General features: G+C 40.2%; 1 long non-coding RNA gene across 1 annotated transcript; it reads left to right on the top strand.

Moving 5' to 3' along the window:
* The first annotated feature begins 817 nt into the window (after positions 1 to 817).
* LOC128105140 (uncharacterized) lies at positions 818 to 19997 on the top strand. The gene is made up of 3 exons (XR_008216273.1): positions 818 to 903; positions 9676 to 9731; positions 19717 to 19997. It is a non-coding gene; the product is annotated as an uncharacterized LOC128105140 (long non-coding RNA).
* Positions 19998 to 23590: the final 3593 nt, after the last annotated feature.

Below are 23590 nucleotides of genomic sequence, written 5' to 3'. Positions count from 1 at the left end.
CAGCCAAACAAAATGCTGGGAGGAAGAAAGATGGAGTTAGTGGAGTCACCAGGAGACACAGAGGGAACAAAACCTGCTGGAGGACAGTTAAAGTCACATGCCATGTGGCAATACATAGATCAATAGAAACAGGTTAAAGTTGTAAGAGCTAGTTGGTAATAAGCCTGAGCTATCAGCTGAGCATTTATAATTAACATTAAGCCTCTGTGTCAGTTATTTGGAAGCTGGGAGCTGTTTTCAGGACAGAAACTTCTGCCTATACTTGACATAAGCGGGAATCATCTAAAGGAGGGAACATCAATTGAGAAAATGTCTCTGTAAGATCCAGCTATAAGGCATTTTCTTAATTAGTGATTGGTTGTGGGGAGGCAGCCCATTGTGAATGGTACTATCCCTGGTCTGGTTATCCTAGGTTCTATAAGAAAGTAGGCTGAGCAAGCCAGTAAGCAGCATTTCTACATGGCGTTTTCATCAGCCTCTGCCTCCAGGTCCCTGTCCTGTTTGAATTCCTGCCCTGACTTCCTTCCATGATGAACAGTGATGTGGAAGTGTATTCCAAATAAATGCTTTCCTTCCCAAGTTGCTTTTGGTCACTGTGTTTCAACACAGCTATAGTAACCCTAAGTAAGACACCATCTCTGCAGCACCCAGACTATGTTTTTAACAGAACAAATCCTTGGGCAAGACACTTTATTTCTCTGTGTTTCATTTTTCTTATTTACAAAAACATAATAGAGTAGAGTTGATGGCCTCTTATCTCCTTCTAGTGCTGTTACCACTACACTGGGGGTCTCTTTACTATGCTTTCTGTGTAGATGTTTTCATTCTGGAGGTATGAAGAGTTCCAAGGGACCCTCTTCATCTGGCTTAGAACCTAGCTGGATGAGAGCAGATGCTAAGAAGGTAAGTGAAGACACAAACTTCTAACTAGGTAAATCCCCAACTAACACACAAAAACACGTGCTATGGGAGAGAAGTGCATCATTTCTCCAACCCACTGACCTTGAAGTTTCCAAATAAAAGTTCAGACATAGAGGAAAAACACACACTGGGTTTGTGGGGGCAGTGCTCCTTTGGCTTGAAAACTAAACTGCAGCAGCGATAATGTCTGCCTCATCTTAGCTAAAAGGCAGAGAAGTGATATGGAAATTCTTTAATGCACAACCCCAACACATTTGTTTACTTGCTTTGTATTTTCTGTTTCTGGGGCACCGAATGTAAATAAAAACCAGAAGCAAAGCTTTCATGGAACAGAGATATGCAGGCAAACGAGCAAGTGAGGGGTTTGCTTTAGGGCTAAATTTCTAAGTGAATATTTTTCTTGAGTTCAGTGCTTTTAAAGATGGCGCTCTGTGGGTTACCATGACAACAAGTAGATATCCTCTTTAGAAGCCTAAGGCTACAGATCTCAGCTCCAAGTATTTTGTCAATCCACTTCTAGAATAAAACTTGTTGATGCACTGTAGGTGGGTTGAACAATACACAGAACACTCAACATTAGTATGACCCATTTCTTTGAAATATTATTACTATGGCCCCAGCTGCTTCTGCAGTGTTGAAGGACATGCTTTCCTCCCAGTTCATTACAGCCATTACATCTGAAGCCCACTTTATTTCAGCTTTTATTGAACTTCTCTCAAGACAAGGCTAATACTCATTTTCTACTTTCTTGATTCATTTGAAAGAGAAGAAAAGTTTCAAGCTGTTGGTCAGGCTGTCATTTTGGAATTTTCCTTTGCCCTTGGCCGTTTTTTTTTTTTTTTTTTCAGAACAAACTTCTTGATGATAACTGGGACCAAGGGATGACAGTTAATTTGCAGTTGTGAAGAAATGAAGGGAAGGTGTAGAGGAGGTAAAAGGTCCCTGGAGGATGTATAATAATAATAATCTTTTGTTATGGTTTCAGTGAAGAAGAAATGTTCCCAGAAAGTCCTAAGTGCCATTTCGATTTCAAGTTCAGCCAAGTTCCTAGAATCAGTAATCTCTGTGATGATGTATTTTGTTGAGTGTGTTTGTGCTGATTGAACAATGGGGTAGGAACATGTAGGAGGCACAGCTTAGAGAAAGCATTGGAGAAACCAGAATTGTTAAACACACAGGCCTACTTTCTTCAAGGAAAGGAAATGATGTCTTTTCATCCTGGGAAACTGGAGTGGATGTTGTCTAATAACCTGATGATCTTTTACCATTCTATGAAACCAGCCTTCACCTGAATCCCGCTAAATCCTGAGCATTGTTTAGGCCCCAATCCTCCTGAGCTTTGTCTCTCAGTTAATAGAACTTCCCCTTATGAAAGAGGTCCCATGCACTTTGCAACCTCCAGCAATAGAATCTATCCTTATGCTTATTACAAATCCTTTGTCCCTAGGCCCTTCCCCTGAGCTCTGTTTATCAGTCAATAGAACTCATTCTTATTTTTAAGGTCACAGGTGCCTTGCTATAGAGGTGTGCTTTGCAAGGAAGTTTTGACATAGCCATCCCTGAAGTTTTGTTGTGATAATTGTCACATGGTGGCTTTTTCCCAACAGTTTTACTGTCCTTAAATATGTAAGAAAAATAAACTGAAAGGTCAGACTCTTGAAGTTTTTTGCCCTAGCACCTGCTAAAGTGGTACTGATCAGAGTTTCATTCTTTACCTCACTTGGATTATTTCCCTGCAGGTTGTGACACTTACAGAAATCCCAACAGAATGTTCTGATTGTTGAGCAACTGCAAACAAATGTCTTCAACTAGTTGAGGCAGATGCAACTTTAAAATAACACTGTGGCTGAGGGCAGCCAGAATGCTAACTGCTCAGTGTGATTATCATGTAAACCATATAATATTAGGATTGAGGAACTGATATAGGGTGCATGATGGGAGTTTGTTGTTTACACAGTTCATTACATATCCCAACTTGGACTTGTGAAGCATGTATTCACATTTACAAAGACAGATTTGGATTTGAGGTTTCACACAGAAATCTAAACCTTGCCAGATCCTCAGTCCACTGTAGCCACATTCACCCTCATACCCACATAGATAGACTGAATAGGATGCCTTGAATTACATCAGGGGTCTGGTGTTTGTAGTTTATAGTGACGGTGATCTCATACCTGAAGGGTATAAAGTTATTTGTGGGTTGTGAAGTATTTTACCTTGCTTCCTTTGATACTTTTATCATTACAGTTTCTCTTCATTAGAGTTACTGTTGTGGTCATGAAACACCATGACCAAAAGTCACTTGGGGATAAAAGGGCTTATTTTATTCACAATTCCATATAAACAGTTCTGTTGTAGAATATTATTTTAAGATGTGTTACATTAGTTTATGCTGTGGAACGTTTGTTTAGTGATGCCAAATGTGTTGCATTCTTTTATGTTGAATTTGTTTAACTCTATGAAGTTGTGTTACTTTGCCTGTCTAAAACACCTGATGGTCTAATAAAGAACTGACCTACCAATAGTGAGATAGGAGAAAGGATAGGCAGGGCTGGCAGGCAGAGAGAATAAATAGAAGGAGAAACATGGGAGAGAAATAAGAAAGAGCAAGAGAACAAGGAGAGGTGGATGTTAAAGGCCAGCCACACAGCCAGCCATGGAGTAAGAGTGAAAGTAAGATATACAGAAATAAGAAAAGGAAAAAGGCCAGAGGCAAAAGGTAGATGGGATAATTTAAGAAAAGCTGGCAAGAAACAAGCCAAGTTAAGGCCAGGTATTTATAATTAAGAATAAGCCTCCATGTGTGATTTATTTAGGAGTTGGGTGGTGGGTTCCCAAAAGACCAAAGACAAAAGAGTAAAAAACAACAACACAGTTCATCATCCATAGCAGTGAGGACAGAACACACGAGGAGCAAGAACCTGGAGGCAGGAGCTGATGCAGGGCCATGGAGGAAGCTGCTTACTGGCTTGCTCCCATGGATTGCTCAGCCTGTATTTTTATAGAACCCAGGACCCCCAGCCCAGGGATGGCATCTCCCACAGTGGGCTGGGATCTCCCTCCCCCCATCAATCACTAATTAAGAAAATGCCCTACAGGCTTGCCTACAGCATGATTTTTATGGAGGATTTCTTTAATTGAGGTTCCCTCCTCTCAGATGAGTTCAGGTCCATGTCAAGTTGACATAAAACTATCCAGCACAATTGACCTCTTTTCAACTTGACACACAAATGTATCACTGTTAAGCCACAAATTTTCCTCTCTTGTTCATCTCCAAGATCACACATTAATATCAGTATTACAATATAACACATTTTACAAACTTAAAAATCCCATGTTTTTACAAAGTCAGCTCTTTTTAAAAGTTGGTTTTATTTTTTTTTATATAACTCAAAGTCTCTTTTAAAACTTAAAATCTCTCTTAAAATTCAGTATCTCAACTGTGGACTCCTTTAAAATAAAAAATAAGTTAAATACATCCTTATTTTAAGAGGGAAGAACCAGGGCAGAGACACCACCAAATCAAAACAAAACGAAACTCCAACAATATAACTAACTTAATGTTCAATGTCTGGGATCCACTCACAATTTTCTGGCCTCCTCCAAGGGGCTTGGGTCCCTTCTCTGGCTCTGCCCTCTGCAACACACACAGCTTGTCTTCTAAGCTTGGGCAGGCTCCACTCCAAAGCTGTTGCTACTCTTGGTGGCCATCCCACGGCATTGGCATCTCCAAGACGCTGGGGTCTTCTGCTGCAGCTGGCCTGCACCTTCACCAATAGGCTCTCCTAGGCTCTCTTCATGGTGCTAATGCATGACTCCTTCAATCCTGGGCCTTCATCTGCCACTGAGGCTGCACCTTCACCAATGAATGGCCCCCTCCTGGCCTCTCACAGTGCAAAACTCCAGCTATTCTCCATGACTCTTTCATGGCTTCAAAACCAGTACCACATGAGTACCTGCCAAGTTCAGGCCCCAGCTCCAGATACAACGTTGGCTACCTCTGGAACACAGCTTCTGTGTGCTGACTCTAAGGAAACACTTCCCAGAAAATTTCACCTCAGTAATGTCTTTTCTTAATTACAGCTAATTTCTCCAATCCTGTTGACCAGCATCAATTGTCCCAGTAATGTAAAGATTTTATTTTAGTGGTTCTAGTCTCTTGCTAGTCAGTCAACTCTTCAGCTCCAGCTGACCAGACACCACAGATTCTTTGCACAAATGGTCCAGTAGAGTTTTTTATTCCCTCTGAAAACTCATGAGCCAGACCTCTATCATCTGAAGTGCTCTCAAGATTCTTATCCTCAAAGCTCTGACAGAACAGCCCATTGAGCTCTCAAGATTCATATCCTCAAAGCTCTGTCAGAACAGCCCACTGAGCTCTCAACATTCACTGGCTTTTCTAGTCTAGGGTTTCAAAGTCATTCCATGATCCTCCCCAAACGTAGCCTGTTCTGCCATAGAAATACACTGTTATCCTGGTACCAATTTCTTAAGGTTACTATTGCTGTGATGAAACATCATGACCAAAAGCAAATTGGGGAGGAAAGTGTTTATTTGGGTTGTACTGTTAATCCTACCCAACAAGAGTAAAGACCACTGACCCAAAATTTCTGATGGAATTAAGCAAGCTTTATTTTCTGTCAGACAGGGTTAACTCCTTTAAAGTAAGATTTCAGACAATACTTCCAAAGACAGAAGAAATGGGTTTTTTTTATAGCAACCAAAACTGCAAGGCTAGGGGGTTCCCAGGGTCCAAGGGTTTTTGGTTACATAGGAACTTGGCATATTTGACAAAATATCTTATCCTTTCAGGGTATAGGGGATAGAACATGTTAAATTACAGAAAATGGATCAAGACACAGTCACACTTAAGTTCTACAGAAAATAGAAATGAACTTACTTTGACCAACAAGATGGCTTCTAATCTTAAGATGGAGTCAGGCTGGTCCATCATTCTCCACATCACTGTTCGCGAACGGAAGTCAGGGCAGAAATTCAAACAAGGAAGGACCTGTAAACAGGAATTGATGCAGAGAGGCCATAGAGGGGTGCTGCTTATTTGCTTGCTACTTGTGGCTTGCTCAGCCTGCTTTCTTGCAGAACCTAGGACACCCAGCCCAGGGATGGCACCACCCACAATGGACCGTGCCCCCCTCCCCCGCCCAATCCATCACTAATTAATGCCCTATAGCTGGATCTTATGGAGGCATTTTCTCAATTAAGTTCCTTCCTTTCTGATGATTTTGGCTTAGGTTAAGTTGCTATAAAACTAACCAGCACAGATTGCTCAGTGGTTAGGAATGTTTACTGTTCTTGTAGAGGATCCATGTTCATTTCTCAGCACCCACTTTGGGTGGCTCACAAAAACCTGTACCTCTATTCCCAATCTATGGACAATCTATGGCTTCTATGCCCATAAACACATGCAAGAAAACACATAAACACATAAAATAAAAATAAATAAGTAAATCTTGAAAACTACACTCTCTAGAATTCATCCAAGAGCTATCTATCCATTCTACTCCTACTAATAATGAAAACAACAGCAAAAAGAGCTAAAATGTTTCACTCACTGAAGTAGCTAAGAGCTGTTTCTAGCTTACACTCCACATTCCACTACTGTTTTTGAAATCTCAAGATAATAACACTCTGTACCATAATAATATGCTAACTGTTACTCCCAACGGGAGATATCATTATAAATTGAAGTAAACCTTGTACGGCGGCATACACCTTTAATTCCAGCACTCAGGGAGCAGAGGTAGGAGGATCTCTGTGAGTTCTAGGCTAGCCTGATCTACATAGTGAGACTTTTCTAAAAAAAAAAAAAAATTCATGGTATATATGAAACCCACGACTTACGGAGACTAGGAAAAAATAAAGGAATAAAAACTAATTGGAAATGCTGATTGAGCACTTTCTTGTTTTTGTTTGGCTTCCTAGCAGAAAAGTGAATGCTCCAATTTGTAAAACTTGGTGCAGGCAAATTTTACAGACAGAGAGCCTCTAGAACCTAAGACAGAAATGGGCAGCAGAGGCAATGGGATTATCAGGAACAGATTCCAGACAAATGGCATTTTAGATTCTTCTCTGTAGTTACGGAGCTGCGCTGGGGGGGAGGGGGGGAGAGAGAGAGAGAGAGAGAAAGAGAGAAAGAGAGAGAGAGAGAGAGAGAGAGAGAGAGAGAGAGAGAGAGAGAGAGAGAGAAGATCCTTGTTTTCTAACAGATTACCTGTGCTGTATTAGAAGCAATAAAAGGAGGTGATAAGGAAGGCAGCACAGGTAATTGGGGATGGACTTAGGGGAAAATGTGAGTGGACACTGCAATGAGTTACACCCAGGCATGATTTAACTTTCTTACATATTTATCAAAAACACAGTCGATTAATAGTAACTGTAATAGAAGGCTGTTGGGGAGTTCAGTAAGCATTCCCCTCTGTCTTGTTCTGATCACTGATCAGGCGTGGGGTCAGCCAAGGAGCTTCTAGAAGTTTATACGCTACTTGTTCTGACCCTAGAACCAGAACCTGATAGTATAATCATGCCAGTACTTGAACACTGAGTAGTGATGAACAGGCAGATACAAGCAAAGGTAATAAAGTATCTGTCTGTGGTATGAGGCATAAGGGTTTGTTAGCTTCAGTTGAGATCGGGATCAGTGAAATAGGATCATATGCATTTTCTGCTGTGAAGATTATATTAACTAGTCAGAGATTCACCACACAGCTAAAGAAGAAAGGATTCTGTGTGACTACAAACAAATTCTAAACCAAATTGCTGCAGGGGACATTCCGATGTTAACTTTACAAAGGGTAATGGGACAGTGGCCATCAAAGTCATCCTCAAAATCACGAATAATAACTATCTTTGGGAAGCTACTTCCAGTTCTTAAGAATGATTCCAGTGGTGCTAAAAAATCAATCATGAAAGATTGGGAAAAGAATAAATGAATGACTCTTCAAAGACATTCAGAAAACATGACTTAGCACACAAATTCCTAAAATTGCAATCTGTCTAGAAAACAGTGGACAATAAACATGGGGACCACCTTATCCAAAGCTCAAGAGATAACCAAAGGTCGATCAGATCTTGTTATTGGCCAGCTCTGGCAAAGGGACTCAGTGAAGCTCACACAGGTTCTGACACTGCTGAAAGGCAGGGGGTAAAATTATCTCCTAGAAATGGAAATCCAAGTTAAATAGAAAGATCTGAGGAAGGTTATCAGATGTCATACAAATACATCAAAGGGATAAGGAGATCCAAGACCTCTGGTCAAGGTGCCAGTAAGAATATTTTGGCAGATAGCTCTGTAAGAATGGAACCCTTTGGATGAGTCATGTTCCTGATATCTTACTAGGCAGAACACACTCAGGCACATGTGGGCTTGTAGGCCTGGGAGCCTGAGGAAAACTCTGAGACCGATCAATTTGATGCAAATAAAGCTTTAATCTTTCAAGGGTCCTTTCTTCTTCTTTTCTTTTACAAAATTTTATGGTTTGAGAGCATATTGACTTTTTGATTTACCTTCCTGTAAATTCTACAATGGTGGCAATTTTCAGATTGAATGAACATGGCCCAGAATCAAAAATCACAGTCAGAGAAAAAGTAACACTTTTAATTTATTGAGCATGTATCAAATTTTAACATCTTCTTGCTGGAGCAATTTGCCTGTCATCTTCTTTACTCCTCAAAACCAAATTATTAAATGGATACAATCACTTCCGTTTCATTGGTGAAGAAAGCAAAGCTTCACTTGCTGAAGTTAATTGCAGGTTTGAGACGTGAACTGTGTCTCACCTGCCTACAAGGCCTGTGCTTTAATTAATTAATTTTCCTAAATGGTGCCTAACAGGGAGCAGAAACCCAAGCCAAAAGCGCCTAAATGGGACAAAGGGCTGAGGATATTCAAGAGTCCAACATTACATCATAGTGGGAAAGGAAAGAAAAGTCCATTAGAAAGCAGACACGAGGGTTCCTCTCCTGCTTGCATTGCTAAGTAGAGTCTCTAAATGGCACACAAAATTTACAGACATTGGCACATTTCAGGAGGTAGACAGAAAGCTGGGGTTTCTTGGTCTGTTCTAAGCAGAGCACACATAGGCTTGACTGATCCATACTCTCTGCTAGGCTGCTGTGGAGTAAGCACAGAACAAGGCCAGCTCTGATACTGCCACCTGTTGCCTTTGCAGACTCATCTCCCTCTGCTCCTGTAGTGGTAGATGCTCCAGGCTTTAAATAACTCTTCTTACTCCATGCTTTTCCCCATGGGAATCTCTTGGAAACCCTGAGATCAGTTAGCAAACACATGCTTAGGACTTTTCTGCTGCTGTAAGGGAATACCACAGGCCATGTAATGCTTGAAGAAAAGAGACTGTTTAAAGTGGGAGGGGGGATTGTTTAGTGGAGAGCATGGGGTCAGTGCCAGCTTGGCCCCTGGTGAGGGCTTCCTAGGTGCTGTGCACCTGAGGACATTACCCTGTGTGGTAGAGCTTCCTCAGTTCACCTTCCCAACAAAATCAGACTCCTGAGAATCCAGATTCATTAACTGATGGGTGGAATAATTCATCCTAAGGTCAGATTCTTATGATCCAATCACTGAGAGACCTCACCTTTCAGTACCATTAGCATAATCATTTGGAGACCAACTTTTCAGCACATGAAAATATGGAGACTCCTTCAAACTGTAGTATAGAGAGAGACAAATGACAGGCAGATATTCTAACTCCAAGCTGTAAATCTCTACTCTAATTTCAGGAATTCAAATCCACGTAACTAACTCTATACCTGAAGTCGACTGCAGGTTTCAAAAGGTGAGTCTCAAATTGCATACAAAATCTATATATCCACATATCAACTTTAGATAACTATATATATTTATATATACTCATACACATATATACACAACATACACATATATCACACACACACACACACACACACACACACACACCACACACACACACACACACACACACACACACACACACACACACACACACAAACACACATTTTCCAGGAGTATTTATTTTTTTGGGTGATGGTGATGATGATTGATCAATTTGTTTGAGACATGGTCTCATTATGTATTCCAGAGTCTAGGCTAGCCTTGAACATGGGATCCTCCCTGTTCTGTCTCTCTCTCATTATTACTGGGTTTATAGCTATGTGCTACCATACCTGTTATCATCTAGGGGTGTGTGTGTGTGTGTGTGTGTGTGAGTGTGTATGCCTGCAAAGGTATGTATAGGTATATATATATATATATATATATATATATATATAAGCCAGTGGTTAACCCTGGATACTAGGACCTGCGGCTTACTAATGAGGCTACTTGGCTGGCCAATGAGCTTAGGGTTCCTCCTATCATCTTTCCCCTAGTGCCGGGATTACAGCCAAGAGCCATAGTGCCCAGCTATTTACATGGGTACTGGGGATCAAATTCAGGTTCCCAAGCTTGTGAGGAAAGCACTTTACTTGATGAGCTTTATACTCAGCTCCTCTTCTCTGTATACTTGATGTTGTAGTGTTTGCAGCCTAGCAGACTACAAAGAGCACACCTATCAGAGAAGATTTTAGTGTTAGCAAAGGGCTCTCCAAGAACAAGCCTTTCATTTGCAATCCACATTCCCAATAACTTTTGTCATAGTCTCAGACACCAAGCCAGCCCTTTCCCCACATCAACATATGACACATACAACCAGCACTTGCCTCCAAACCTCCTGGGATTATTCAAACTGGCCAAACCTAAATCCTTCCCTTCCTTGTCTTTCCCACACCCTAATACAACCAAGGGTGTGAGTTAGTCTTTCTTTTCACTGCCTTTTGCCACCGAAGCACATGGCGCTTCCTGGTGTGGATTTGCTGGTGTGACAAGCACCCTCCTTTTGCAAAGGTAAAGGGGAAAATCCACTGTCAGCAGCATGAGCTACTTCATATCACCACCATCACTACCATTAATTAAAACACTGCACAATCTGCAGGTATGATCGAGACCATCATGTTATTGTTTATCCTCCTGGTCGAAAGTGCACCACAAGCAACAGAAAACAAAATTTATAAAGATAAGAGCTGATCAATAAAATAGTATGTTGGACAAGACCCAATTCTAATACAGTATTATTCCAGATTTTGAGATGCTTTGCCATAGACATGTTCTTATTCTCCTTAACTCAAGCATCTTGTTGGTTTCTAGATCTCCCAAGCAGCCCCTCAAGTCTGGGGCCATCAATAGTTCCTGGCTCCAGTGGCAAGGGACCCTCTATAGCCTCCCTCTTGGAGGTTCCTCAATAATGACATATATGGACTAGTATCAGCAGTATTGGGGAACTGCTCTAGATCCCTGCTCTGGCCCAAGCTTTGGATAGCCTGAAGCAAGCCAATTGTCCATTGCAGAAAGAATCCTTATATTGTCCCAAATGTACAGGTGTGAGAAGGACAAACACACCCTTTGATGCCTTAATGGAGATTGAGAGATAACTTCCTAAGATTACCATCAACTGGATGAGGTCACAATACAGGTTCCAGGCTTGTTTGTAATTTTCCAACCTTATTGACCTTCCCTAGTATCCTTCTGAACAGCAAGCCAAAGCTCAGTGCTTTATCTTTATCTCTAAAGGCTACAGACATATGCCAAGCTGTACCACCTGAATCTTCAAGTCCCTCAACTCAGCTTCTACTCACAGTTAGTATATGCCTAAAGGAAAATCAGTATATTCTAAAAGGAAGTTTTAGACCTAACTCTTTTATTTGTTGTTTATTTTTTTTTTGGGGGGGGGGGGTTGTTTTTGTTTTCAAGACAGGGTTTCTCTGTGTAGTTTTGGCGCCAGTCCTGGATCTCGCTCTGTAGACCAGGCTGGCCTTGAACTCACAGAGATCTACCTGCCTCTGCCTCCTGAGTGCTGGGATTAAAGGCATGTGCCACTGCCACCCAGCTAGGCCTAACTCTTATAAACACATTTTCTTTGCATTCACACAATGTAGTTGCAGAATTCTGGCATTCTCTTTGAGTCTAAGAAAAATAGCAGCTGGCTATTTTTTTATTAAGCAGTGGGTGGTTCTTCCTCCACTTCCTTGTATACTTCCTCCTCCTCCTATTTCTCTTCCTCCTCCTATTCTGTACCTCCTCCTCTTTCTATTCCTCCTCCCCCTCCTCCTCCTTCCTTTCCTCTTCCTCTTCTTCTTTGGAGATAGGGTCTTATGTATCCAACGGCGGCCTTGAACTGCTATATTTCAGCAAATGACCTTGAAATTCCTAATCCTCCTGCTTCTACCTCCTGAGTGTTGGGATGGTAGGCAGGTGCTGCACCACTCCCAGTTTCTACACTGCTAGGGATCAAACCCAGGCTTGCATGCTACCAAAGCACTCTACCAACTGAGCTATATCCCTGACCCTTAAGCTGTACATGTCTTCTCTTATTTCTCTTTATAATAAATAAGCCTAGCTTTACAAATGAGGGAAAGAAGGTCTAGAGTAGTTTAGTAATTTGGCATGAGCATTCAGGTAGAGACAACCAAGACAGCTTGACTCTGTACACTAAGTACCTGGCCTCTCATCCACATCGTCTCCAAAGATTGTTGAATTAACTTCGTGCTTATAGACTCGAACCCATTATCTTCCCTGTTTGGATACTTTAAAAACACTATGCCTAGCATGTTCAAAAAACACTGTGCTTAGCATATTCACAGCATATACTAAATTTGTTTAAGCCACCCATGTGGTGTTGGTAAATGGTAACTGACTATAATGACCAGGATGATGGATCAGAAAGCACGTGAACACAGGGGCTACAATGACACTAAGAAGACCAAGGACGACAGGAAAATGAGAACTCACAGCTTTGGCTATGTAGCATTTTTATCAGTCCTTTGGGACATCACGGATTCTATTTAATTTTTTAATTTTGTGGAGGTGTTTCGAGGCTGAAGTCAGAACCTGGCTGCAGACCCAGATAAAGAAATGGCTTAGATAGAAAATTAACTTTATGGTCATTTTAGTACAGGTAGCAGTAGGCATGCTGGAGGACACTGAGGTCTGGTCATTGGTATGCAGAAGCTCCATCGGCTGCCTAAATCATCATCTAATGAAGTGGGTCCTCATGACATCAACTGCTCAAAGCATGTTCTCCTTATCAGACACAAGAGCTCTCGAGGCAGTTTCCTCTTAAGATACTTTAGCCAACATGGATTTCTCCATCCCTATTCCTTGGCAGTCTTGCTTTCTGGTGCACCCATTTCAATATATTTGAAAACATTCTATCCCTTCTGTTTTTTCTATCGATGTCATTCAGCAATTTTCCAACCTCATCTCTAGACTCTGGGCTCTGATAGACTGTTTGCAGATACACAATTTATTGGCAGTATGCTTTTTACAAGCCATCTTGAAATCTCATTAGGTGCTACTGATTTTAAAATTTCTTTCACCAGGTATGAAGAGATGGCTCAGTGGTTAAGAGCACTAGCTGTTTTTGCAGAAGACTGGGTTTGGTTCCCAGCACCCACATGGTAGCTCACAACCATCTGTAACTCCAGTAGAATATAATAGTTCAATATGTGTGTTAAATTATCAGATGGTAAAAATTAGTACAAAATGGAAGGAAATGAAAAAAATAAAGAAAATAATATAGCTTGAGAAAAAAGTAAACCACGAGGAAAAATTAAGTCCCCAAAAGAAAATTTCCTTAGATGGTAGTTCAATGAAAGCTTTGCCATACTCTACAACAGACCTTGGGGGCATACACATTTCATTTTCCATGCCAAGAAACTCTCAAATGTAGAGGAATGCAAAATTTTCAAAATCTCTAAAAGAAAGAGGGTATCTGGACACTGAAAAGAAATCATTTTCTGTTCAGATTTCAAATTGAGCCTAACAATAAACAATCATCATTTCCCAAACTAAGCATGAATAGCTAAGATTTTATTTAATTGAGGCTGTAACACTGAGGTTTCATCATTTGTCCTATATGACTTCATTCTGAGTCACCTGAGACTTTAGCAGTCTATTTTAAAAGTAACTGAACACAGCCTGTGTAATTCCACATCCTACCTATGATTCAGCTCAAATGAAATTTCCTCTCTTCCAGAAAAGTTAGATTCTATTAATAGTGAGAACCCAAGAACTAAGAAATGGAAGACTAAGACTCAATATGTTGGTTTTACTAGCCATTCTGTGTCAGTGGTATTTTTACCACTGTTAATACCATTTTTAATACAAGAGCACATGTCTGGCAAATCCAGAGAAAGGGTATAGAGAAATGATCTTGGCAGATTCAATTTTCCTTTTAACTTACATTTTTTTTTTTTTTTTTTTTTTTTTTTTTTTTTTTTTTTGCTTTTTCGAGACAGGGTTTCTCTGTGTAGCTTTGCGCCTTTCCTGGAACTCGCTTTGGAGACCAGGCTGGCCTCGAACTCACAGTGATCCGCCTGGCTCTGCCTCCCGAGTGCTGGGATTAAAGGCGTGCGCCACCACCGCCCGGCAACTTACATTTTTAATAAACTTTATGTAAAGTATCATGTTCCTCATGTGGAAGACATAAATACTGCTTGGGTTTTACCAGAGGGATATTTTAGAGGTAAGTCGAGATTGATCTCATCTCTGCTCAAATATTTCAGCAGCTTCACATCTCATTAAAGGGTGAAAATCAAAGATGAAGAAACTGAGGTTTATAGAAATTCTACTTTTGGAAGCCTTAAAGTTAGAAATCAAAACACTGAGATTGCCTCCCTTACTTCAAGCATCCTTCTGAGTCTCTGGTACCTACATGATGAGCTCACACACTCCAGTCCAGCACCTAACAACCCTACTCTCTTTCGCCATTCCAGAATTGGAGGCTTCCTTGAAACCTAGCTTTGAACCTAGCTTTGTCTATGCAGATGTCTTTTTATCATTGTTTAGAATGCTCGTTATTCACATTTTATATGGCTCTATTCTCATTCATATTCTGTCTTTGTCTCTCTCTCTGTCTCTCTGTCTCTCTCTCCCCCTCACTTTCTCCCTCCCTCCCTCCCTCCCTCCCTCCCTTCCTCCCTCCCCAAGATCAAGATTATCCCTGATATCCAATGTAACAAAAATAAAATTTTATTCCAAAGTATGATGACCACCACCTATAATCCCAACGTTTGGGAAGCTTAGACAGGAGGTTTGCCATGATTTTGAGGCCAATTTGAGCTACATAATAAGCCCCAGGCCATGTTATTGCTCTGAAAAATCAATAATCCACAGTAGTGTGATATGTACCTACATGCAAGTGTAAATCACAGAAGGCTTGAAACTGACCTCAAGTATTTTGAATAATCTAATGCCTTAGTACTTGTGTGTTGCTATTGTTACTATTATTATTATTATTATTATTATTATTATTATTATTATGAGAGAGAGAGCAAGTATATACATGCCACAGCAATTGTATAGCATCAAAGGACAACTTTTGGAAGTCCGTTCTCTCCTCGCTTAACTTTTTAAAAATTTTCTGTGCATGTATTTTGCCTGTATGTATATGTACCACATGTGTGCCTGGCACCAAAAAAGGCCAATGGATGGTGTTATACCCCTAGAACTGGAGTACAGGTTGGTTGTGAGCCACCATATATGTGCTGGGCACCAAACACAGGTCCTGTGGGAGAGCAGCCAGTGTTCTTAAACAGTGAGCCGTGTCTCCAGCCCCACACCTTGTTTTTAAGGCAGTTTTTCTCTTGTTTCTGCCATGCTGTGTCTTCAGACAAGCTGGGAGATGCACTTCCAGGCAATACACCCATCTCCACCTCCCATTTCCATGTAGGCATTCTGGAATTACAGCTGTATGTCACCACATCTGGCATTTTCACATGGATTCTAGAGATTGAACCTGGGTCTCAGGTTTGTGTGACAAGCACTTTTGGCCACTGAAATATCTCAACAACCTATTAAGTATGTGTTTGTGTAAGAAAAATATATACAAACAAAACATGGGCACACACATGTGCACATAGCAACTTCCTTTAAATTCAGTTAGCATGTGCTATGCTTATTTCACTCAGTCCCTCAGATCATTTTTATATTGATATTTTTAAAATACAGTTTGAAAAATATCTCTAGTTATAATTGCAAATTTAAGTCATTGTACTCATTCTTTCAACTTACACTTTCTTTTTCTTTTCTTATTTTTTTTCAACTTACTTCATATTTTCAATGTATCATACTTTGTCTGGTTTTCCTATTTCTCTATCTGGTATTGATTATTGAGTTTTAGTCTGTCATCTTTTAGCTCTTTACTTGCCAGGATATTATATAATCCAACTGTGATGGCTTTTCTTGGTTGTCAACTTGACTACATCTGGGAATTAACAAAAACCTAAAAATGGAGGGCACACTTGTAAGGAATTTCTGCTTAATTTGAAATAGGAAGATCTACTTCTAATTTGGATCTTTAAGGTAGGAAGACACATCTTTAATCTAGATCTTTAATTGAGATATTATCTGGACCACACCTTCTCTGGAAGTCTATATAAGGACAGGGAAGAAGAAAGCTCTTGCTCTTTGCCTGCTTGCTCTCACCTTGCTAGCAAGTCCATTCCTTTACTAGCATTAGAGCCTACATCTTCAGAATTCTAACATATAGTGAAGACCAGCTGAGACATCCAGCCTTTGTGGACTGAGCAACTACTGGATACTGGAGCTTTCCTTTCATAGCTAGCCATTGTTGGATTAGCTGGACCACAGCCTGGAAGCCATTCTAATAAATCTCCTTTCTATACACACACACACACACACACACACACACACACACACACACACACACACATATATATATATATATATATATATATATATATATATATAGAGAGAGAGAGAGAGAGAGAGAGAGAGAGAGAGAGAGAGAGAGAGAGAGAGATTCGTCTTTCTAAGTTCTGTTACTCTAGAGAACCCTGACTGATATACCAATGAAGGCTAGGTTTAAGTCTTCTCATTCAAGCCACACAAGGGCTCACAGCTACTCTTTTCAAATCCCTCTTCCACCTTGCCAATTTGCACAGTTTATTTCTCCTTTGCAAGCTTAGCACACATTTAGAAGAAAGTTTGTTGAGTCATTTTGGGCATTTAAAGGTATATGGAGAGAGAGAGAGAGAGAGAGAGAGAGAGAGAGAGAGAGAGAGAGAGAGAATGAATCAATTTTGATGTGATTAGATGTCATCATGCATATATTGAGTTTCTATTGGGAACATAGTGTGTTCTAGGTGTCAAAGATATATGGTGGAAATAAGGCAGTTGGCCCTCACAAAGTAAATATTCAATAAAACAGTTTTGTTTAAATTTGTGCAATGGGGCTGTCAGCATCATAGATATTATACTAATGGATCCCATACTATGATAAACTACTTAAAATAATGTTACTGCAAATGCTTTTCCAAATCTTACTTCTGGGAAAGTGGAAAAAGATAGGAGCTGCTCACTGAATGTACAAAAGAAGCACAGAAATTGTCATAGTATCACAGTTAGACAATCCTCGTTCACAAAAAGTGTAATTGCAAATGAAAGTTTAAAAAAATAGAGATTATTTATTTTTATTTTGTGTGTATGAGTGTTTGCCTAAATGTATGTATGTACCTCACATGCTTGCAGTGTCTACAGAGAGTATTTGAGAGTGTCAGATCCCCTGAAATTAGAGTTATAGATGGTTGTGAGCTTCCATGTGGGCACTGTGTCCTCTGAAGAGCAGCCAGTGCTCTTAACTTCTGAGTCATCTCTTCAGCCCCAAGATGATTGCATTTTATTGAACACTAATACTTTCAGTGACAACAATTGATTGCTTACTTTTATCAGGCATTGTACTTAAGGATTGCCAAGCATTAGTGCGTTTGAAATCACAATAACCCTACAAGTTGGAGACATTTGTGTATAAACTTCTGTCACACATTTAAAACTATTTTAATAACTCATTTTAATCACTCTGACTATGGCTTCTATTATTTGTTACTATATTTATTTATTTACTGGGTCACAATTTGAGGAGTAATTTTAAATTAGATATTTATTTGTTTTCACATTATAGTCCGTTTGTAAAACTGAGACTGTGTGTAGCCTGATTGTTTTCTTGCTGATGAATCAATTACTAATGGCCTGTAACTCACTCCCAATGACTATGAACCATGCTGGCTTTAGCCACTAGGCAGCCTTTCAAGCCCACAGCTATGACACTGACCATGAACCTTCTCTCATCCATAGCTCTCTTCTCTACTCACCTTCTATCTAGAGCTAGCACATGATACCTATTACAGTTAGTATCTCCAAGTGCTTATAAATTATCTATTTTATAACAGTTGAGAATTCTAGAATTTAGCATAGACAAAGTTTTGTATGTTGCTTTCTAGAACTTGCTTCTAAGAATCAGGCCAATGTTAATCAATACATTTTTGTGTCTGCTTTGTTATTCTCCTGCTAGTCTAAAAATATTGACAGTGGTATAGACAGAAGTATATCTGCAATTATTTCAGTACATAAACTCATTTTTAAAGACCTGAAGACACTGAAATTACTCCAAGAAATTCAGCATTATTTTACCATCTATACCTTAAATGCTATTTAATGATGAATGTTCTGTTTGTTACCAGACTGAATTTTAATTCTGGCAGGGAAATTGTAAACAAGATGGCATTAACCCATCCCCCAAAGGCATGGCCTCAATTTGTCCTCCTCAGCACAATCATGTCTCATATTCACTCAACAAACACATGTCCCATGCCAACTATATTCCAGTAACCACACCAAAGTCTACAAACAGCAAACCAAATGGACAAAACCTCCAGGTCTTGTGGCACCTACAACATGGTGTGGGGTGAGATGAATATTTTATGTTCTACTCTGAACTGTAGTAGCTGTAATACAGTCTTCTGTGATTCTGTCTACCCCTTATTTACCTGTTCCTGATAATGATGTCATTACCACTCTCAGACACATACACAGATGTGCACAGCTGTCCAGACACAGCTGTGGTTCAACTGCATTTTCTACATGTGCCTTTGAGGTCTTCAACTCCCAAGTTCTACCAAGTCACTCCCATCTCCTTCTAGTGTCCTCTCCAGGCCACCCTGATTTGACCCAGTGTAAACGAATGCTTTCCTTTCAGGCTGCTTCATTTTACTTTGGATTCTGTATGTTTGGGCTTGCCTTGGACTGTGGCTGAGTAGCACAAATCTAGCCTTAACAGACTATTCTCCCTTTGGCATCTTTGAGTTACACATACTGCCTTAACAGTGGTATGTGGGACTTAAGTTTCCTGATGAGTCACAGTAACTTGAATGATTATGCCATTTTCTCTATTATATAGCTTGATTTGATTTATTTACTCAATTGTGTAGTTCTTTATTCAAATGTATCCAGCCAAGACATATTAGACACCAATCACTCTCTCCAGAAATTGGAGATGCTGTAAATGAAGCAAAGAGCAGCATTTTTAGCTTGTTTTGGAATTATCTTAGATCAGTTCGTGAAGAATCACCTGCCTATAAGGAATAATAAGACCCTTCTGGACCCTATTCAGGGTAGCTGGCTTTGTCTCTTGAGTTCTCCAAATGAACATTTCCCTGGAGGCAGGGTCATAGGGGCTTTGTCTCATAATATTTCCTTTAGGTCCTTAGTTTTATGAATTAATGTTATATGAGGACAAACAACCAGGTAAGTCTGTCCTTCCCTCCCTTGGTTATTGATTCAAACAATGAAGGCAGAGAGAGACGTCTGTGAAGTCATCAGCCTTGGGAACTGGAGTAGGTTTGAGACTCTGGCCACCCTTTAGCTTTCATCTAAGTCGTCTATTTCTCCAGGAGCTGAAAACACTTGACAGCCCGGAAATGTCAGTTCTCTGAAATGGATCACAATAATCACTCGTGTCTGGTTAGAAGGATACAAGAGATGTAAGGTAATTCTGCAGAGGAGGGGGGAAAATATCTTTAGCCCAAGAGGGAAAAAAAGCATAAAAGTAGCTTTTTATCCCCTCTGGGACAGTACCTTGAGACTGTTGGGACGCTTCATTAAAATGCAAACATGTGAAATCGTGAAACGGGGGAAAAACAGAAAAAAGGAAAAAAAAAGTGGTTGGGGAAAAGATCGCTGTTTTTGTCCAGTTCCTACAAAATTGAATATTTAATGCTTCTAATTAATTTTCCATAAAACATATGGTTCTAAACTGTCATAGACATGAAAAGGGCAGGATTACTGAATTTAATGACTCGACAGTGAATGTGGTTTTCACACATGAAGTCAAGTTCATTACCCTTCACCAGGCCTTCCCTCCTTTTTCCCACACCACACACTCTCCCCTGCCTCCTCCCATCTTCATACAGAGGGCCCTGAACAAGTTTCAGAGAGAATCTTCCCGAAACTGGCCCAGCCTCTTGCTGAAATTATAGTGAAGAATTTCACCATTCATAATTTTAAAGTATTTACTTATTTATTTATTTGAGTCAGGGTCATGCTGTATAGCCCTGGCTGGCCTAGAGTTCCCTATGTAGACCAGCTGGCTTTGAACCCACAGACATGCCCCTGCCCCTGCCTCTGCCCCTATCTAGTGCTGGGAAGAAAGGTGTGTGCCAATGCAAGAATCATAATTCTTCACTGCATCTCTGATGTAATTGTTCCTGTCAGCTGGCTTTTGTTTCATTGTGCTGAAGTCTGAGGAACTGGCTGCCTTATTGTCCTTAACTATTGCTTCATTTAGATGGGAACACTGAGATGTCTAGCTGAAAATATAAAGCAAATTATCTTTGTGTCTGTATTGCTCATAGAATCCTGGAAGTCAGTCCTGACTGGGAAAGAAAACCCAAGCATATGTTATAGACTGTGGCTGAATGACATGCTGCTTTGGAATATCTATGGTTTCCTGCCAAGCCATTCCTATGCCTGGTGCCCACTTCCTCTTAGATACTCTGTTGGGTCTATAATGATGCCCCTCCATCTCTCTGACAGGAACACAGCCTTCCCTGGAAAGATAATGAAACTTCCAGTGGCTGGAAGTTAAAGCCATCCTGGAAGAGAACATTCCATTCAAGATTCTAGCTATAGCTGGGCCACTTGCAGTCAGCCCAGCCATGAAGGAATGTCCCTGAGAACTCTGTCCCAAAGGATTATAGAAGAGATGAGGTATGAGGGAAAGTGTGCCTAGAGCTTGTGGCTGAATGAGAAGCTAGGCTCATTCCGAAATGAGAGCAGCTATCATTCCAGAAGAGCCCAAGGCCTTTGCTTATTTTAATAGGATTTCACTGAAGGCTTGCCCTGATTTAGGGCTGGTTATCACTCAGAATGACCCATTCTTCACCATAAGTTTGAACATAACCCTTCAGATTCACTGACATTTGTAGAGTGGGGGTTTGTACTCCCTTCATTCAACACACACTTACTGAAAGATCACTGCCTGGAGAAATGGCTCAGCAATTAAGAAAATGTACTGCTCTCCCAGACCAGAGGATGTGGTTTCAGTTCCCAGCACCCATTCACAATCTTCTGTAACTCCAAGGGATCCTACACTTCTCCCTCACAGGGCCACCTGGATACACCCACACACATAGTTAAAAAACACGGTTTCCAGCTCTAAGCTTCAACCTTGAAACCAGAAGGGCAAGAGCTGACTCATGTGAAATTTCATCTTCTGTGTGTGGGTTGATGGGTTTCAGTGGATGCCCAAAATTATAGACAGGAGTAAAGTGAGTGCCTGTGTGCGTGTGTGTGTGCATGTGCGTGTGTGCGTGCATGCGTGTGTGTGTGTGTGTGTGTGTGTGTGTGTGTGTGTGTGTGTGTATGTGTGTGTGTGTGTGTGTGCATATGTCTTCCTTTACATACATACAGAATAAAGGGGTGATTCAAGCTCTGGACAGAACAGGTTGGTAGAATCTGATATGCTACCATGTTTTTTCGGAACAACACACCATTTAAAACATGAAACTCAGGAGGAGAGCACTTATCTAGCATTTGTGAGGCTGTGAGCTTGAACGCCATCACAGAAAACCCAAATAAATAAAACTTGTGTGTGGTGGTATTGTGTTCCCCAAAATATTGTGCTCGCTAATAAACTTATTCTGGGGTCAGAGACAGAGTAGCCACACTATTAAACATAGAGGATAGACAGTGGTAGCACACACCTTTAATCCTAGCATTTCAGAGGCAGAAATCCATCTGTTCAAGGATACAGCCAAGCATATGACTCATGCCTTTAATCCCAGAAAGCGAGCCTTTAATCCCAAGGAGTGGTGGTAGAAAGCAGAAAGGCATATGAGGACCAGAAACTAGAAGCATTTGGCTGGTTAAGCTTTCAGGCTTTTGAGCAGCAGTTCAGCTGAGATTCATTCTGGATGAGGACTCAGAGGCTTCCAGTCTGAAGAAACAGGACCAGCTAAGGAACTGGCGAGGTGAGGTAGCTGTGGCTAATTCTGCTTCTCTGATCTTCCAGTGTTCACCCCAATAACTGGCCTCAGGTTTGATTTTATTAATAAGAACTGTTAAGATACCTGCTACACTTGTGAACTGTTTATTTCTGAAACTTTTACATATAATACTTTCAAACTCCAGTTCATCATGAGCAACTAAACCTCAGAGAACAAACCTGCACATAAGAGCAAAATGCTGTGTGCAACAAAAAAAACATTGATAAAGTAATTTCTTACATTTCTTTTCTTTAAAAATCCATAATATTATCCCATAGAGTATCTAAAATAAGGATGAGGTATCTGGTTTTGTTTTGTTTTGTTTCATTAGAATGAGAATCAGGTCTAGTTTGGCTGATATGACCTTTGAACTTAGACATCAGTGACAGATACCAGTTTACAAACATATGGTGGCCAGGGACCAAGATGAAAATTCCAAGAAACAGAATATTGAAAATGGAAGAAAAATTAAGAATTTAAAAATTATTGAAGTTTAGACTTATGAAAAATTACATATAGCATCAGAATAAAAATACATTTTGCCAAACTGAGATAAAATGTGCTGTCATAGTTCACTTTCTTTAACTTACTTAAAAATGCCACGAAAATAAAATAAATTAAAATGCCTAACAGCTGAGATGTTCATGTGCTGGGCTGGGAAGATTAGGGTGGAAAGATTCTACTTTCAGTGTGATAGAAAGAGCAAGTTTAAGAAATCCCCTGTATAGCATGTCCATGATAGTTAATAAACGATATAATTGAAAATTGTGAAACACTGATACAAGTGTTCTCACTACAAAATAAAGTATATGAGGTGGCATGTTAAGTAACATTTATATGCATTTCATGATGTTCTAATGAACCAAAATACTATAAACCATATGTATGTACATTTTTGTCAATGTAAATAATTAATCAGAGAGTAGGGTTAGAGACATGATGTAGTGCTTAAAAGCATGTATTTCTCTTGCAGAGGACCTAAGGCATTCTAAGAAATTAGCTATCCTGAGGTTATGCAATGCCAAGTAATTCCTATCTTTGCGGCTTCTTTTTTTTTTTTTCCAATGAGAGTGCTTTCTTCCCACCAGAATGTGGACATGGTTCCTGGAAAGATCATCCACTGAAAAAAGCCACCTCTTCAAGAGCAGTCACAAAGTGTTCTGCATATTGACTTTTCAGGCTGAACATCCCAGGGCTTCACACAACTCCACCTACTATAGACTGAGAACTTATTTATGATCTAAAAAAATACCAACTCTGAAATGTTCCCCAGTTCAAACCT

This window comes from Peromyscus californicus, unplaced genomic scaffold (genome assembly GCF_007827085.1).
Source record: "Peromyscus californicus insignis strain IS unplaced genomic scaffold, ASM782708v3 Scaffold_9__1_contigs__length_137607984, whole genome shotgun sequence".
Taxonomy (NCBI): domain Eukaryota; kingdom Metazoa; phylum Chordata; class Mammalia; order Rodentia; family Cricetidae; genus Peromyscus; species Peromyscus californicus.
Note: the sequence above shows the minus strand (reverse complement) of the source record. Positions and strands in the feature narration are given on the sequence as shown.